The 16,560-nt window shown below is 42.4% G+C and overlaps 1 pseudogene; it reads right to left on the reverse strand.

Moving 5' to 3' along the window:
• Window positions 1-14,195: 14,195 nt before the first annotated feature.
• Window positions 14,196-15,251, reverse strand: LOC118639804 (annotated as a pseudogene).
• Between the last annotated feature and the right edge of the window lie 1,309 nt (window positions 15,252-16,560).

A 16,560-nucleotide genomic window follows, 5' to 3' on the forward strand; every position in this document is an offset into this window, starting at 1 on the left:
GTAAATTTAAAATTATAGTAATACATTTAGAAAAGTTTTCTGTGAAATAAACTTTTCATACTTAATTTTAATTACACAAACATGTCCACATAAGTAAAAACAGGTAAACTAATTTGTCATTTTTTAACACATGCATTTGGAAAACCTACTTTATTATATAACAGACTTTCAGCTTTAATGAACACCCCCCCACCCACCCAAATTAGCCTGTTACATTGAGGTTTTACTGTATTGTATGTTGTGGAGAAAAGACAACAAATAATTAACTCTTGCTACAGTACTACAGAGTTTCATGGGAAGCTTAATAAGCCCCTTGGAATGTATAGTGCCACTCTCTGTACTTAATTCTATTTCAAAACATTCTTCTTTATTAAAAAAATACGTTCCTGTGTCTTTGTAGATGTTGCCATTGGCGCGCCCTTTGCAGGCCAAGATCAAAGAGGCAAAGTGTTCATTTACAACGGGAACAAGCATGGCTTCAACACCAAGGCTTCCCATTTTACAAGGAGTGTGGGCATCACAGGCTTATTATTAAAGCATCCCTTCTGGCTTTGGCTACCCTTTAAGGGGAAATTCAGACATACACAAGAATCATTACCCAGGTAAGGTTTGTTTACTTTTCTCTTGGGAGAGTCCACAGCCCAGGTTCTTGTGCAGGATTCCAGAGAGACTTGCACCAGAATTTGAAGGCAGACAAAACAAACACTCCCTTTCCTGTCAAGAAAAGCAAGATGGCTTTTCAAAAATGGCATTGGACATAAAACTTATCAACTCTGCAACAAACGTTTTTCTTTGAATTCCTCAGTAATTTGGTCTCCATTGACTAAGAAAGCTTATGTCAGATATCTTTCTAGAGCAATTTATTTTAACCCCATAATTCCCTTTCGATCTCATCACTCCTATTAATTAACTTACAAAACTCTATGTTTCTGTCATAAAGCTCACATTTTTAGAGCATAAATATTTTTCAACTATATTTTGGGCTTTTCAAAGATAGAGTGAATATATATTTTTTTCTTTCTGGAGCATCAAGTTTATTACAGAATTTGAGAGAACCAAATACTTTAATAAGAATCTCCCACAAACACGGGAGCAAAGGACAGCAAGGGAGGGATAAGTGCCCCAGGAAAAACAGTTTAGTCTCTGAACTTTCATTCAGTGGTGGGCTGAGGGGTGAACCCACAGCGAAGGCAGCCTCTCCTCTTTACCCCCAGGGACTCCAGACCGTCCTCCAAGCTCAGCAGGTACTTTGGATGATATGCTTTTGAAGTCCATAGAGATGCTTGATACCCTTCTGATGCAGAGACTGCCTCAGCAGCTTGCACACCTCCATCATTTACTGGACCAAGTCCTCTCATCCTGCACCGTGTGTATTTCTGGCACCTCTCTCACCCACAGCTGTGTGTGTCCAGACTCTCGCTCATCTCCTGCATCATGTGGGGGCCTCCCTGGATATCAGCACCTTCATGTTCAACATGCTGGGAGTGCTACTTGATCTCCCAGCATCTTTGACTGTGGTCTTGCTGTGGCCGTCCATACTTTTTAAAGATCATATTATTTTCACTCTTCTCTTTTTGAGACACAGTCTGTGACTAGACAGCACATAGCACATGAGTCCTAACAAACACCTGAAGACCCTCCTAGCCACACTCTGTATGGGCCCTGGCTGTGGCCAGAGGAAGAGGCTGGGGACCCTCCATCAGGAAGAGCAGCTTGAAGGCAGTTTTTGTTGGTGGTTTCCTCCAGGGCTCTACCAACCCTGCTGGTGTTGGTGCTGCTGTGGGTGGTGGGGGGAGCCCAAGAGTCACACTGGAGGGCTGAGCTGGGGGTGTCAGTCCCTGACTTTGGGCCAGGTGTGGGGATGGTGCTCCTTGCTTCTAACCTGACTGAAATAGTGGTTATCCCCACTTCCTGGCTGGCTGGGGCAGTGGTGGTCTTTTCTTCCAGGCTGGCTGGGGCAATGTTCTTCCTTGTTTCTAGGCTGGCTGGGGGATGGACACCCCTGACTCCAGGATGGCTGGGGGAGTGGGCATCTTTGACTCCAGGCTGGCCTGGGAAATGGCTGGGTCTCTGCCCTTCTGCCCTGATGCCTCAACCCCTTGGGCTGGGAAAAGGCTGAGGTTCAGGTCAGGGGAGGGGCAGGGCCTTATCCTAATGGTGCAGCTCTTTATCTTGGGTGTTATTGTAGCTAAAATTACATAGGTTCCCATAATGTTGTCATATCTCTCTAGTTACAGAGTCTTGTATCTCGTGCTGTACATATCCCATATTCTTCATTACTTCTATGACCTGGGGCTTCGGGTCCCACCAGGGTGGCTCACGGTATGGCCTCAGTGCCTCTGCCTGGCCCATGTTGAGCCAGCGGTCCTTCTGTATATCTTTCGGGGTTGATCTCTGGCTGGGGTTGAGGGTCAATAATTTTTTTTTAAAGTTCTTGACATTCTGTGGAGAGACACTGTGGTACTTGGAACTGTCCACTCAATATATTCCTCTTTTCTTCCTCTACATTCTTCCCCTGAAATGGAAGTTGTCTTGTCACCATGTGGTAGAGAACCACCCCCAGACTCTGGACATCCGCCTTCTGGTCATAGGGTTAGTGCTGCAAGATCTCTGGAGACATACAGGGGACGGTGCCACGGCAGGTGCTTAGTTTCTCATCTGTAAACACTGTACTTAAGCCAAAATCTGATACTTTGATGTTCTTCTCCATCTATGAGTATGTTTTAAGACTTCAGGTCCCTGTGCATGATGCAGACCTGGAACGTGGCTTGGGCTTCCTTCTCGGTCATGCGGCCATACTTCTTCAAATGATCAAACAAGTCTCCTCCACTCACTTGCTCCAGGAAGAGATATAAATGGTCCTGGGTGGTGATCACCTCAAACAACTTTGTGGTGCTTGGGTGATTTAGGACCTGAAGAGAATGGACTTCCTGAAAAACATCAGAACAGCACCATCACCTCAACTTCCACAGCCATGGCTTTGCCTGTTACAGTGGCCGGGCCAACCTCACTGTGGCAAAGGCTCCCCGGCCGATGGTTCTCAGAGGATGTAATGACCCACACAGCGCTCCTCAGTGGGGAGAGGCTGCAATGTCCTTATACATTGTGGCTCAAAATAAAACAAAACAAAAGAAAAGAAAAGGAAAGAATAAAAAAATTTTAAAAATTAAAAAAAAAATAAAAAACAAAATTATTTTTAAAATTAAAAAAAGAAAAGAAAAAGAAAACACAAAAAGAGAGAGAGAGAGAAAACAAGCCAACTCGTCCAAGTCCAACAGGTCACTACAAATCAGCTTCCTGGGCTGTCACGGACAATACCCTCAGCCCAGCCAGGGCCTTGTATAGGAGTGGTTTGTCATTCCATCACAGTGGTGCCTTATGAGGTCAGAGCAAGAAATGACCAATCACGGCTGGGAATAAATTACAGTAGTTTTTTCAATTTTTGGTCTTATGACTCTTATCAGACTCACTCCTTCTTGTCTCCAGCATGGGGGAGGCAGTTTGAAAAGCACCAGAGACATAAGGGGAAGAAGTGAATTGTTTGGCATTGGGGCGAGGGCTGGAGGGGCAGCTTTCTCCTGGACAGATGTGCTGTCAGAGGCCATTGTTTCTTTGGTGAGCCCTTCCTTCATGGGACTGAATTTTTTTTCTTTTTTATCCTCACTCGAGGACATTTTTCGATATTTTGTTCAGATAGTGGGAGGGAGAGAGAGAGAGAAAGAAACATCGATGTGAAAGGAACACATCGAGTGGTTGCCACCCACACTACCCAACCAGGGCCGGGGACAAACTGCAACCGAGGTATGTAACCTTAGCGGGAACTCGGGTCTCTCCGGACCGCAGGCTGATGCTCTAACCGCTGAGCCAAACCAGCCAGGGCATAGACTGAATATTTTTAAATGAAGCAAAAAGAACTGGTTTATAATAGAAATTATAAGCTATCTTTTTTTTCAGTTACAGTGGACATGTGTTTTGTGCATGCCATATAAAAAGATGGATTGGTTTTAAAGAATTGTATCAGTAATCAAGGTTTGAAGCAGAGAACATTAGACTTCTTGGTTTTATGGTTCAGATTTCGCTTTTATGTTACTATGTTATGATAGTTTCAATAAATGCTAAGAAAATATTAATAATTAACTGACAGCTTTAACTATTTATTATAGCCTGTCTCTTTCCACCACCCCTTTCCTAATTGAGCTTTTTTTTTTTCTTTAAGGCCACCAAAAATTTGGTTGCCTCCCAAAAGAAAAAATGGGAGAGAGAGAGAAGATAAATTGAGTATTTTCTATATGTAGTAAAGCTTTTTCTGATTTGAATCAGCTGGCTTGGCTTTCCCTTTCCCTCTGGGATCAGGCAAAAAGGATCCTGCCACATGTTCTTATAAATTTGCCAGAAACCCTGGCCGGTTTGGCTCAACGGTCAGAGTGTCAGCCCATGGACCAATGAGTCACGGGTTCCATCCTAGTCAAGGGCATGTACCTTGGTTGCGGTTTGTCCCAGCCCTGGTCAGGTTGTGTGGGAGGCAATCAGTCAATGTGGCTCTATCACATCAATATTTCTCTCTTTCTCTCTCTCTCTCCTTCCCACTCTATCTAATGATAAATGAAAAAATACCCTTAGGTGAGGAATAAAAAAAAAATTTGCTGGAAATATTTTATGGAACTAGCATAGATATTATAGTAGACTCAGAATGGATTAGTATTGCATTGTATACTTATTTGTATACAAATGCATCCTACTTGCAGCAATTTCAAGAGCATCTCGTTAAATTTATTTTTGTAGGTTATACTATGCTAGTGTAATCAGTGATGGTTAGTTTTTATTTAGTGGCAGGGGGAGGATCTGAAACATATTATATTCTATTTTAAATAATCCAAAATTTAGATCTATGTGATTTCTTCCCACAGTATGTCAAGGTGATTAATGAAATTTAACTCCTGGGTTGCAATTTTAGAAAAACGGTTAATTTTAAAAGTTATTGCTATTCATTATGCTGTGCCTTATACAAGGTAAAGAAAATAAAGGGAGTATCCACTAAAGAGCCAGTCCACTGACTTTCTTTGAAGTCTCCTAAAAAGGGACCAGGAAGGAGAGAGACATGAAACAACTTTTTCTCAAGGAATATATCCTTCAGTGGGAAGGGAGAAATAGGGGCAGGATGGGGAACAGAGAAGCTATCTATTATGTCTTTTTCATCCCTTTTTAACAATCAGAAAAAGGTCATTTGAGGCATTTGCTAGTCAATACCTTTATCTACTGAGGCTGATTCTATTTATAGTGACTGATGACGTAAATGGAGTGTATAGTCATCTGTCTGTCAAGCAAATGTTCTTCACTAAGGCAGGACCAAATGTCACTAAGTTGAATTTATATCTCTCAAGATAGTCTCAAGGCTTTCAGAGTTCATCTTAATTAGTAGAGCTGGTTCTGGTCCCAGTTTCTGCCTCTTAAATGTGAATACAGGTGTCTTGTGATTTATGATCCTATAATATTTTTTCTGATCCTCATCTGCTTGCAGAAAGAATGCCACTGCAAAAGCCTTTTTATGTTGATACCAAGGGCCCAGGGATGTATCAAGAGTAAAACTGCCATATGGCAGGCAACTAGATTGTTAACTAGCAGCGCAGATTTGAAATTTGCAGGCATAACTCAGGAATCAGACATGTAACTTTCCTCATTTTTCTATAAATGAATTCCATTTAGCTCTCAAGCCTCCATTTCCACAAAGGCGGAAACCCTTAATCTTTCAGTCACTTCTGGATTCAGACCGAATCTCACTTAGCAGAGTGGCTGTGAGCAAAGGAAGGGAAACCAATTTTTTTTTTTCTGGTTTCATGGGGCCAATAATACCCGCTGCACTGGGTTGTGTGCTTGCACTTTCTAGGTCGGGAAAGCTTTTTTTACAAAATGTTGTGAAATGGCAATCTGATGAACTTGAGCAGAGTCAAGGCTACTGAACTTCACAGTTACATTAGGCCACCTAGGATTTTGAAAACCTGCATTCTACGATGCTAGAGATGTACAGCATAGTTGTTTAAAACTTGACTTCACTGTTTTCTAGCTGTTTATGAGTGAGAACATTTCTTACCTCTCTGACCTTGAATATTCTTGTCTGTAATGTAAGATAACAATATGTTGGTATAAGGATGAAATTAAATTGTTTTAGAATGAAATGATGTAGTTATGTTAAAATGAGATTATATAGAATACAATTTAATAAATGGCAGCACTTCAAACACATTTTAAAACAGATTTAAGACTATAATTTGCAGGTATTTTTCTTAAGCATACTACTTTATATTATTTTATTTTGCTTATTCAATTTTCATAGTTTCCGAGCTTAATTAATTAATTTATTATCATAAAGCTAGATTTATTCAATTTAAATGAGTATCCCTTACTGAGAGATTTTATTTTTCTTGCTTTTTGTATGCTAAAATGTCTTTTATATAATGCTAGTCATTTGGTTTTATGTTTTTGTGTCCTTAGCTGACAAAATTAAAAGCTAGAAACACTTAAAATACCTCAATTAAAAAATTATTTTGCTAATTTACTGGTGCATAAAATTCACAGCCTCAGAACCACAGCCTGGGGAAGGATCTACCTTTCAGATTCATGTCTCACAATATTGAATTATTGCTTAGCAATTTCCCCAGACAAGTTATGTAGCAGGATAAAAGTAAGCCTTAATTTATATTAAGCTGGTGTAAAATGGCCTTGATTTCAAGCACCAAAGAAATACATGTTCAATCAACACCATAGCTATATGTCATCTTTCAGGAAAACTAATTATATCAGTATCTATAGAGTACCAATTTAAAGGTGTAAAGCCATTCCTGTTCTAGAAATAACCTCATGTGACTTGTGTAAGCAGTAGTTTTGCAGTGCTGAAACCAAGGCAGCTGGGGTCTAAGCAGACCACTTTCTTTGGTCAGGGTTTTAGCGGCACCACAGGTAGCTGCCAGACTTGGTATATTTTGGCCCATTTATCTTTATAAATCATACCATACAGCATTCAGTAGTTACATACATTTAAACTGAGAAGAAATATGTATTATTTTATGGGCTTCATGTGTAAGAAAAAACTCCAAATTTTATAAATTATTTTTATGTCATTAGCTACTTTGAAAAAGAATAGTTCCATATAAACATACAAACTGGGACAGGCCTTTAGAAAAGCTGACAAAGAACCATGCAAATTGCAGGACGTCCTCCCACAGTGAATTGTTATAATGTGTTCGCGAGATGAGACTCACAGCTGAATTGTAAAGGAGCACTTTATTCTCACCGGCGGGCTGGGGGTGTACAACTTCCCCAGATCCCCAGCCTCAATCCTTCTTGCTCATCTGCTTTTAAAGACAGAAGCCCCATCACCCTTTTGCCCCCCCACCACCACCACTAAGGGGATTGGTACAGTAGTGGGTGTGACAGCAATTATTGAAGTCAAAATTAACATTAATCACTGGCCTCATGATTTGCAGTTTCTATACTCAGAAATTGCAAATACCTCCCAACACATGGGTCAACTATAACCTTAGGCAAAATTCCTTTATTTCTAGGGGTAATTAACCTATTATTGGAGAAATGCTGAGGAATGTTCACTGATGATAAAAATGGAGTCATTTAGTCGCCTTAGCCAAAGGGCCCAGGTCATTCCCCACTGGTTTTCCTAACAAGTCAAACTGTTGACTCAACTTCGTTTTTACGAGGTCGTTTATTAGACATGGCCCAAAGGCTAGGAGTAAACATAATACAGCGAGAGGGCCGGCAAAGGCAGATAATAGAGTTGCAAACCAATTTTCATATTGTTACCTTTTTCTTTCTTGTTTCTCGATATTTTTCCTAACTAGTGATAAACTTTCTTGAATAATCCCTGAATTATTTGCATAAAAACAGCGTTTTTCTTCCAGTGCAACACATAATCCTCTTTCCTTAAGAAATAAGAGGTCTAATCCTCTTCTGTTCTATAGGACTATTTTGGCTAATGAGTTTTCTAAGTAGCTGAGATCTGTATCTATCTGGAGGCTGAGGTTTCTTAGATTCTGGTCATTCCTGATAGGGCAGTAATGCCCATGGTTGTACATAGTTGGGGTTGGTCAGCCTTTTAAAATTTATATGTGGATCCCCATTTCCTAGATAGCCTGTAATAGATATTGTTTTACAACCCCAAGAGGGACAGAAATATTCATTAGCACTTAATCTTGGCATCTCCTGGGCAAATATAAATTTCTATCCCTTGCAATCCTCATTCTGTAGCAGATGTTCCACAGCTCCATGCTGGGGTGTCTTTTAGTTGGGGACTAACCCCTCCATATGTGACCCAGACATCAGGTACATTTGTGATCCCGATGGTTCCCCTTAAAAGGTCATATACATCAAGGTTGAAGACAGGTTTTTCTATTCCCTTTGTAGTAACATTTCTTAAGACCTCCCCTGATACTCCATTTCTAAGTTCCCAGTTCTATTGGGGCCCAGGTCTATAAGGATTCCCCTGTACAGTCATAACCAGAAAAAATCAGAGTCCTGATAAATGCAAGGGTCTTATCTGGAGAGGCCTGAAACATCCATTTTGCTTTTCCCCCCTCAGGTGGGCCTGGTGCTGCCAGATCAGGATGCCGTTAAACTTGACCGCCATTGGTGTAGTCAGGATGGCAGTGCATAGTCCCTTCCAGGCTGGAGTTAGTCCCTGGGTGGTGAACTTCTTTACCCACATTGAGTCCCTGGACTGGAAAGAATGCACAGGGTTTGAGGTGGGCACAGGAAGGGTGTCACAGATGTGTTTATGGACAGCCTTCCGGATGGACTGCAGAGCCTGCAAGAACTGTAAGAGGGCGAGAGGGAGCAGAGTGGTCCAGTTTTACTGGTTTCTAAAGTAAATTTGGTTGTTTCCTTTAAGGTTCTGTTCATGCACTCTACCTGCCTGGAACTCTGTGGGCGGTAAACACAGTTGAGCTTCCAATTTACAGTGATACCTCGGTTCTCGAACATAATTCGTTCCAGGAGGACGGTCGAGAACCAAATTGTTCGAGAACCGAAGCAATGAAACCCAATAGGAAATAATGGAAACTGGATTAATTCGTTCCAAGCCCCAGAAAATGCCTATTTACTGGCCTAATTTGTATATAATATGTAGAAAAACATACGTCTCAACAAGAAATAAAAGTGTACAGTATGTCTAAGGGTTAAATTCAGTGTAAAGCGTGACTCTCTCCACAAAGCGTGACTCTCTCTCTGCACTCACACTGATGACGCAAGCAAGGCGCGCTGGGCCGAATGAACGCCATTCGGCTCAACTCGGCTCATCTCGGAAGTTCGAGTTCCAAATATTTTTTCGGATTCCAAGACAAAAGTTTCTCGAATCTCCTGGTCGAATACCGATTTGGTCGAAATCCGAGGCGTTCGAGAACCGAGGTATCACTGTATATCTAACCCTTTAGAGATATCCTGTGATCTCTTTGCTATAAAGGTGGGGCCATTGTCTGATTCAAGGGTCAGGAGTAGCCTAAACCTATTACTCCCTTTACTACATCCCAGACTGTTATTCCATCACCAAGGGCAAGCTCTCCCTCTCTCAGTGACCTATTTTCTTCCCTTCTTGAGTGTTCCTCCAATGTCCTATCTTCCTGTAAAACGTATGTCCCCCTTTTTTTTTATCCTTTCTTATCTTTTTATATCCTCTGCATAATCCTTCTCTTTTTATTTCTTCTCTCTACACAATTCTTCTTTAACTTGCATAGACCATCTGTGACTTTCCTAGTCCTTCCCCTGACAGTAATCTGAGAGTTTGCTCAATCTATCTGCAATCTGTACATTCCCCTGTTTTTCTTCTCCTCCTCCCTACTCAGACCCACACATTCCTGCTTCCTTCCGCCTTCTCCCTTTCTCTGTGACCTTAATGGACATTACCTGCCTCTCAGGAGTTTAGTAAGCTTGGTGCAACCTAAGTGGGTAGTCTGGTACAGCTGGTTGACTAAAGTCTGACCTAGAGCCTCTGGGACCAACAACCTCCCCTTAGGCAGTTTCCATTATCTATTGATTTCCTTTATGGCTTGCTTCTGCTTGGCTAAGTCATTTTCTGATTTATTATATCTGGAGAGGCCCCATTGATTTTAGGGCTGCCTCCCAAGTTTTCCGATCTGCAACAAATTGTTGTTGCTCCATCGGAGAGCCTGGATTAGGGCTATGAGTTCAGCCTTTTGAGCTGAAGTTCCCCTATTTAAGGACTGTGACCAAATGACACGGTCCTGAGTTACTACTGCTGCCCCAGCATACCTAATTTATTCCTGGACATAGCTGCTCCCGTTCGTGAACAGTACCTCATCTGATGATGGCAGTGGAACATCCTTGAGGTCTGGGCAGACCATCTGCACTATGTTAATTATCTCCAGGTAGTCCTGTAGAGGTTTCTCCTGGTCATCATCTGGAGGCAGGCTGGCAGGATTTATGGCCAGTGTCTTGTGGAACTTGATGTGGGGCTGGCCTGGAGTGGCAGTGGCCAGCAATTGAACAATCACTGGAGAAGATCACATCCAAGTAGGGGGTATGAGCACTCTGGAATGACCAGAAAGGAATGAGTCACAGTATTTTTCCCAAGGTCTATAGTCCTCTTTGAAGTCCAGGTGTAGATTAGGGGCCCATTGGCTCAGTCAGGACTGAGTCTGCTGCACCAGTATGTACCAGAAAACTAACTAGTTTGTCCCCTATTGTCATTTTTTTCAAGTTAAGGATGGCTTTTTACTTTGTGCCTCTATATCTACTGTGCCCTTGTCTTTTCTATCCCTAATTGGGACCTAGGCCTGCCAATCCTGACCCTTCCTAGGGTGATTCTTTTCCGTGGGTCCTGTTTCCCTTAAGGCTGCTTTTATTACCTTTGCTATTCTTTTGTCTTGTTTTACCTTTTGAGCTATTTAACCAGTTGGGCCTTTAGGCCTAACAGGAGAACACGGTGAAAAGTGTCCAAGGAAACCCTCCCCATGGCAATATTTGGGTCCCACCATGAGCAGAGGAAGGAAAAATATCCTCTGACCCTAGGTTTTCAAAAAGATGTGGGAAAGGGGAGCGTCTTAGTGCACATGTTTATGTGAGGCAGGGTGTTTTTTAACTCTCCAAGAGCACTTTGTGCCTGCGTCTGGGATCCCTATTTTCAACTCCCCAAAGTTCCAAGAAGCCTGTTGGAAACTTGCTGCTGCCAAACCCGGGGTGGACAGATGGACAGACGAGCTGCCCGGGCTGGCACCAAAGAAACATGCTTCTTTCACGGCCTGACCGTCCTCCCCAGGAAACCCTGCAACCCGTGGGGCTCCCATGCCTGCCTGCCACCCCTCATTTCCCAAGACAAGGGGATCTTTGCACCAGACCTTGGTCCTGGTCCTGATGCACAGTGCCATGCAGGATGCACATGGCAGCCCACTAGCAGAAACAGCTTCTTCCTGCCCCTTCCCAGCCACTCATGTATTGGGGCCTGGCCACACTGGGGAGAATCACGTCCTCTGAGGGGAGGGGGGCAGAAGGATGGGAATCCTGCCCCATAGATTATCAGGTAAATGATCTAAAATATAGGATTTAAAAACCCAGTGTTGCCCTCAGAATCTTTCCATTTGATAAACTGTGTGCTTTGTTGGAGCCTAGAAACCTGTCCTATTTCTTGTAAATTGGCCATAGAAACATCTGCTCCTGTATCTAAAATGCCTTTAAATTTCTTTCCATTCAAACTGAGCTCTATTCCAGAGAGACCTTGGGTGATTAGGTGTGCCCAAAAGGCTCCATCTGTGGAACCCAATCCTCCCTCTCCCCATGGTTCCTTTGATAGCACTTTAGCACTTTCCCAGCCACCTGATGTGGCAAAATTACAATTTGTGCCATCCTAGTTTTAGGTAAAAATTGTACAATTGTTTTAGTGGTTTGGGCCATAATTTTTATCTCCCCCAAATAATCAGAATGAATAATTCCAGGCAACACTTGGAACCCTTTCATAGTGAGACTTCTCCTTCCCAAGATTAAATCCACTGTTCCATTAGGTAGTGGCCCATAGACCCCTGTTACAATAGACTGTGGCCCATCTCTGGTGTTAATACGTATCAGGCGGTGGGGCAGAGGTGCAGTCCTGCACTCCCTGAGGTGGTGCGGCAGAAATCCCAAATTGTAGTCCTGAACTCCACTCTGGTTGGAACACCTGAGCAGGGATAACAGACATTTCCCCTAGTATTTGATGGGATTGGGGCTGGCCCCTAAATCACTTATTACTCTGCTAACTGCCTGTAGCAACTGAGCTACAAAATCTTGATATGGCTCTCCAGGTTCTTGTCTAGTGGATGTAAGATGTAGCAAATTTTTCACTTTTGTTGGGAGTTCTTTCCAGGCCTTCAAAGCACAAATATTAATAACAGCTGTAGCAGAAGATGGTGGTGGAGTCTTTAAGGACTCATAGCCTTTCTCAGCTTTCCTCAAGTTTTTCACTACACCTTTCTTCCCCACCTTATTAGCCACCTGCACGGGATCAAGGCAATCTCTAATTAGGGCCCAAAGAGTAAATGTTTGCACCAGAAACTTCTTTGGGCCTTTTGCTGTATCTCTGCCTCGCAGGCATTTCCCTACCTGTGCCCAGGTTTCTCTTGGGGCCAGTTTGGGGCCCACTACCAGTATTTGTGCCCTAATCAGAACCTTCCTCAAATCCTTCTCTAAGAATGTTTCAATATGCAACCCAATGAGGTCTTCTGGGCACTAGGGCTGCTATCCATGATTAGACTAACCGGAACAAAGTTGAGAAAGACACAATAGGGAGGCAGATGAGAACAAAAACAAGGAAAGACACACAAGACAGAAACTTTTGCTTCATCCACCTTGCCGCTCCCCATGCAGGTTAGGACTCACACAGGCTCTGTAGCAAGCGTCATGGAGCACGGTCACTCACACACCATTACATGCACACAGTCACATTCACACACTATTTGAATTTCCTTCCAACAATTCCCTATCCTGAGCAGCGCCTATGCTGCTTGGCAGGTGATCAGTTTCCATTTGCGCCCCAGTGGCAGATCTGAATGAACAGAATTTGCCAGATTTGAACCCCACCTAATGTTTTGGGGAGATTTCCAGGAGAGGATAGGCTGCGCTGCATTCGGCCTTCTCACTCTCATCAAGATAGACTGGTCACCCAGAACACCTCCGGAGGCTTTACCAGGTCTTTTTCAATCTTTTTGGGGATGTCTTGGCATCTCCCAGCCACTTGTCAGGAATCCCAAGTAGAGTCTTTGGGGCCCTGGAACTCAGGGGGCGCCTTCCCTCAACCTATAGGTTTCCAGCGGCCAGATTGAGAGAGGCTGCCCATCCTGGGCATCTACCCTTGGTGTCACAACACACCAGGGATCTCACTGGAGCCTCCAAATGTTTTAATATGTCTGTGAATGAGATGCACAGCTGAATTGTAAAGGAGCACTTTATTCTCACCAGCGGGCTGAGGAGGTACAGCTTCCCCGGATCCCCAACCCCAAATCTTCTTGCTCATCTGCTTTTAAAGACAGAAGCCCCATCACCCTTTTGCTCCCCTCCCACTCAGGGGACCGGTACAATAGTGGGTGTGACAGTGATTACAGAAGTCAAAATTAGCATTAATCACTGGGCTCATGATTTGCAGTTTCCATACTCTGAAACTGCAAATACCTTCCAACACGTGGGGCAACTATAACCTTAGGCAAAATTCCCTTACTTCTAGGAGTAATTAACCTATTGTAAAAATACCAAGGAAAGTTCACTGATGATAAAAATGGAGTCATTTAGTCATCTTAGCCAAGGGGCCCAGGTCAAATTCATTAATCTCCATCCCTCAGATTGTTAACAGAAACGAGTAGTTCACTTTTTAAAATATGTTTCAGAGAAAATATAAGAATTGTCATTGGCACTTTGGGCCAGATGAAACCATTGGGCACTGTGCCTGACTCTCCCATTCTGTTATTAGCTCCTTCCTACTCATGTGTTCATGTTAATATTAGTTCTATAGCAATTGATATGAGCATTTATATTAAACTACAAAATAACTGCTGGTAGCATCCAAAATATATGTCAGGAACTCCTGCTTTCTTCCGTATTATGACCACATTCAACCTTATTAATAACTATTAAAATGACAAGTGAAGATTTGGGAGCTGGGAGTTGATCCACAGTGAGCACACAGAGGCTGGAACCCTTGACCAAGTTGCTCAAGACATCATCAATGCTTCATTCTTCTTGGCTTTCTTCAGATAGTGAGCTCGCATGGACTTGCCAAAATTTATGGACATCTTAAAATATAACCAAGAAAGCAGGATTGAGACCATTGCCCCCATAAGAGAATGGATCAGTTATCCATTGGTTTGGGATTTCAACCCCACTGTTTTCATTGCCGCCTTCACATATGTCTCTGAAGAAGGTGTTTGCAGAGTTGCCTTCCAGATGTTAGCCAGTTTTGTAGCTACAAAGAATGGCAGGACAGTCTGCACAAAGATGACCTTGCTCCTATATTCCTCATGGATGCACAGAGAGAAGAAATCTACAAAAGCCTTGGTTGCACAGTAGACGACCAGCAGTGGAACTGGAAACATGCCACTGGCAAAGGAGATAGATGTTCAGGATCACCCCTTTACATCGCTCTACCATGCCAGGCAGCACCAACTGTGTCATCTTACAAACAGAAAGGATGTTAACATTTATCAGTTTCTTGATGGTACTGTCCAAGTCAGGAATGTCCAAAAGGTATTCTGGATATATATAGAACATGCATACCTGTTTACTAAAACACCAACTTTAAGGCCCACCAAGCTTGTTTTAATTTTATCATAAATATCTTCTTTTTTTTTTTTTTTTTTATCCTCACCCGAGGACATTTTTCCATTTTTTGTTCAGGTAGAGTGGGAGGGAGAGAGAGTAACAGAGAGAGAGAGAGAAACATCGATGTGAAAGGAACACATCGAGTGGCTGCCACCCGCACAACCGACCAGGGCCGGGGACAAACTGCAGCAGAGGTACACGCCCTTAGCGGGAACCGAACCCGGGTCTCTCAGGACCGCAGGCCGACGCTCTAACCGCTGAGCCAAACCGGCCAGGGCCATAAATATCTTCTGATGCAAAGTCAACAGCAATGGTCCTTGTTTCCACTTTGAATTTCTTTCTTATTTCACTGGAAACCTGGTTCAGTTTATCCTGTGACCTGCTGATAAGGACAATCTTCATTCCACACCTTGCTAACTCTTCTGCATATGATTTTCCAGTTCCATCAGTACTACCTGTAACAACTGCCCATTTACTGAGCCCGGTCCAACCCTAGGCTCATGACCCAAACCCCATTAAATGTGATTGTATAACAAGGCCGTCTGCAGACATTGGAGGGTGGAGGAAGGGAAGTGCTGGTTTTGTTGAGGAGAAGAAATTGTACAGGCAATAAAAACCAGAGGAAAACATGGGTTGAAGGCCTGAATGTCAAGATTATCCTTGTCTTGTTCAGGCCTCTAATAGACCATGATGATATCATGAAGCCATCTCAGACGATTATATTAACCATAATAAAATGACCCATTTGCTGTCTTAATAAGGACTCTGTGTGTGTGTGTGTGTGTGTGTGTGTGTGTATGCAAACAACCCAGGGAAAGGGAAGCTGCACATGAGAAGAAATAAAAGAGTGGCTTTAACCAAAGAGAATAATGTATTTGAATCAAATCTTAACCTTTTCAAATTGCTGTGAAGTTTAGTTGAACCAACTTCAAATCTTATAGTCAAAGTTTATTTTCACTTCTCAAACTGCTACCCAGGATTTTATGAAAAGAAAAACATTATGTTCTTCTTGACCAAGATTTTAATAATTTCATTATAAACACATTAGAAATTAGAATATTCATTTCTTATAAATTTAAATTAAACTGAATAAATTCACTCAACTAAAGACACTCTTGGACTTGAGTCCAGTAGTGTCTTAAAGAAAGTAAAAATGAATGGAGAGATACAAGATGTGTTCTAGATCCAGTTCACCCAAGACAATGTGACTTTAGTAACTCGGCCTCTCCAGGTCTTACTTTTTCCACCAGGAAGTGATGTGGATGTCTGGGACACTTCTCCAGGGGTCTTCTTAAACTCTAAACTTTGATTCTGTAATCCAAGATCTAAACTTACTGTCTCCCCATATTTCTCTGTTAATATTGGATAGATTATTAAGGCTCTTTCTTTGGTGGAGAAAAAGATTTAACAAAACATATAAGAAAAAACAAAATAAAACATATAAGACTTTTCTTTTTAACTTTTTCTAGAAAATAATGTTAGACTGACAGAAAAGTTGCAAAAGCAGTAGAGTCCCATAAATTCTTCTGCCAGCTTCTCCTAATATTAACATATTATAGAACATTGTCCACTTAGCTATTAGTGAAGGCACAGGCCTATTAGAAATCTTAATAGGATTTTACCACCTGTCCCACTGGTGTTCTTTTTCTAGTCCAGAACCCAACCCAGGACCTCACACTGCATGTGGTTATCATGTCTCCTTAGTCTTCTTGATCTTTCTTTGCTGTCATGACTTTGATGCTTTTGAACAGTGTGGCT

The sequence above is a fragment of the Molossus molossus genome, unplaced genomic scaffold (genome assembly GCF_014108415.1).
Source record: "Molossus molossus isolate mMolMol1 unplaced genomic scaffold, mMolMol1.p scaffold_m16_p_1, whole genome shotgun sequence".
Lineage (NCBI taxonomy): Eukaryota > Metazoa > Chordata > Mammalia > Chiroptera > Molossidae > Molossus > Molossus molossus.